Source organism: Octopus bimaculoides, chromosome 14 (assembly GCF_001194135.2).
Source record: "Octopus bimaculoides isolate UCB-OBI-ISO-001 chromosome 14, ASM119413v2, whole genome shotgun sequence".
Lineage (NCBI taxonomy): Eukaryota > Metazoa > Mollusca > Cephalopoda > Octopoda > Octopodidae > Octopus > Octopus bimaculoides.
Window position 1 is genome coordinate 41,280,127 of NC_068994.1, and position 3,569 is coordinate 41,283,695.

Consider the following 3,569-nt stretch of genomic DNA (forward strand, 5'->3'; position numbering starts at 1 on the left):
ATATATATATATATATATATATATATATATATATATATATATATATATATATACATACATATATACATATATACACAAACATATATACCTGTTTATGTATATGTATGCTGTCTATCTTTTTTTATAAATGCATTTATATTTTTCACTTCCATTATAGCCCTCATTGCAATTTTACTTTTCTTTAAATTTATCTAAACCATATATTCATATTTATTACTTTTTCCATTTGGATATTTTTGAGTGGAAACAGAAATATTTCCAATTTTCCAGTTGGCATGACTTCTTGTTAGTGAAAACACTTTGCTTTAGTAGCAATTCTCCATTGTTGTAATTCAAATGCCAACAAATCACACACGTCATTGCTTAGACTTTCATGTAAATTAATTCAGCTGTGCTTCTTTTGCAAAAGGAAAAAGTTGAAATTTTATATACATATATATGCACACACGGGCACACATACACACACACACACACACACACACACTTAGAATATATATATATATATCTATAAATATAAAAACATACTATATATATAGTGTATGTAGGTATAAATCATATACCTGTGCAAATATAGTATATGTGTGTGTATATGTATATATATGTATGCATATGTGTGTGTGTTTGTATGTATATATATATATATATATATATATATATGTATGTATATATATATATATATAACTGAGCATAGTGAAAAATATGTATGAACTTATGTATATGAATACATACATATATATATATATATATATATACATACATACATACATACATACATACATACATACATACATACATACATATATATATAGATATATATGTATATATTCATATATATCCAACCCATGCTAGCATGGAAAGCGGACGTTAAACGATGATGATGATGATGATATATATGTATATATTTATTTATATATATATAAGTATAGATATGGATATAAAAATGTATATATGTATGAATTCATATATATATGTATACACATGCACATATACCATGTAAATAAAAGTTATAACTATCAATCTATCATTCCATCTCACTCCATATATCTCTGCATGTTTGTGTGTACGTGTGTGTTTATGTATGTGTATGTTTTTATGTAAATGTATATAGGTAATAAATGATTGAAGCATCTCATTTTATAGCCATTGCGATTGGGAAAAGCTTTTCTTCCCCTTTTCTAATCATCTCTCAAGAACTCCTGAACAGTCAGTTTGCTTTTAAAATCTACTTTGCCAACCATGAAGTTTTATCTACTTTTTATTTGCCATCCTTTCATACTGAGAAAAATTCTTCCTTGTTTTTTTTTGGTTTTTGTTTTCTGCATTGTTTTTTGTTTTATATTAATACTTCCTTCCCTATTATGACTTTTGTATGTGTGTGTTTTTGTTGTTTTAACATTATTTTTTTTTTTTTTTTTTTCACAGTTTTTGTGCCATTAAAGATCACTTTTTCGTTACTTTACCAGTAAAATGCTGGATCTGTCTGCTGAACGAATTCATTACAGATGTTATTCTAATAATAATAGTAATAATAATAATAACAATAACAAAAATAATAACGATTTCATTTATTTGCCAATAATAATAATAATAATAATAATAACAATAATAATAATAGTAATAATAATAATAATTTATTAATGGTTTGGTTGTGTTGTTGATGCAATCCATTTATTTCTTTTCTTGAATATTAATGACATCAGGCACGTATCATTGCAACGCTTGGTTTTCATCCAAAGAGATGATATAAAATTTTCTTCCCACTTACATTTTCAAGCTGCAGTTGTCAAAGAACATAAGAAAATCCTGTCTTTTTTTTTTTTTTTTCAAGTTTTCAACAGAAAGGGCATTTATTACAACAAGCAAGTTTTATTTGGGTTAACTTTGAGTGTGCCTAATTAATTAGCAAAGGAATGAAAGATGCTTCAACATCAATCATCTCCATATATATATATATATATATATATATATATATATATATAATCACTGTGATTTGTCGAGTAATAAATTTTGAAAGTTTAGGAGTGAACAAAAACCTTGAGTCCCTAAGAAATTAGTGCTGATCTGTATCAACAAAAGTCAGCTAATGAAAATCTCAGAATTGAATAAGTTCGTGTGTTGTGAGGAAAAAAAGAATTGTAATGTAAATTTTGAAATCTGAGGAAATTTGTAAGGGGCTGTGGCAACGGGAATAAATCTTTTTCTCTCCACTGTTAAAAAGAAATAGCCAAAAATGATAGATTTCTTATTCCTCTATAACATTCAATCTATTTGACATGCAACAAATTCTTTTCTTGAATCCTAATGTTTTTGAAGAAAGCTCTTCTTTAAAAATAGGGCATTATGTGAAATGCTATAATTCACTTCTGATGGCAAACTCATGTATGAGAATGGGAACAGCATGCTGGTGTCCTTAGATGATTGCAGGGAAAGTGAACTGACTGGATGACATTATGAGAGAAAGTGACGCCAAATTGGCTGTCTGCCTAAAAAATTTGGGGTGGCATTTCAACAGAAATCTATTATTTTTTTTATGAAATAAAAAAAAAAAATTCTCATGGATTTTGTCCAGAAAAATTGCTGAAGCTTACACTTTATCTTTATATGACAGGACATCCAGTGGCAGAGGTGCATAGATTTAACACTATCATTTGATAGATTTAGCGACACAAATCCTAAAGAAAGACACTGGAAAAGTACTAAGGCCTGCAGTAATTAAAATATTGTAGTGACCAAAATCCCAGAGAAAAGCACTAGTAAACTACCAAGGCCTGCTGTAATTAAGGAGAAATTTTGCTTTCATACAGAAAAAAAAGAGTGTATTTACAAATTATTGGTTTCTGATATAGGTACAGGGAAAGCAATTGTGATGGGAGGTGTTTGTTGATAACATTTAGCCTTGCCCTTAATTGGCACTTTATTTTAACATCTCTGAAAGGATGAAAGGCAAACCTGATACAGGTGGGATTTAAACTTAGAGTGCAAAAATCTTAGAACAAATATTGCAAAGTTTTTTATTTCCAATGTCTTAATTCTTTCAAGACCTAACAACTGCTGGAACCTGTAAAAGAATAACATACATCTAAAACAAAAACTGCTACATCTATAACTACATCAGCAGTAGCATTAGCATTGATGGTAATAAAGTATTTTTACCAAAGTGAAAGATCAATTTTCATATTTATGTTGGTGTCAATATATTTGATAGAAGGGAGATTTAAAAAGCTAAGTTATATGGTGAAAACAATAAAGTACAATATTAGCTATTAATCATATCATTCTAATTATTTTGACAAACATGGTTGACATATTTCTGTCTTATTATGACCTCATCTATGAAGCAAAAGCTTCAACATAGTACATACAGGCTGAGAGACTACAAAGTGATTCACCCTGTTGTTGCTATTTGTCCCTCAGTCAATTCTGATGGAACAAACATATGAAAGAAATACCTGCCATGATTAACACTTCCATTCTTATATTAAAAAGACACGATATACCCATTCAGTGGGATTAAACCTGAAATTATGTGTGTGTGTGTGTGTATATATATATATATATATATATATATA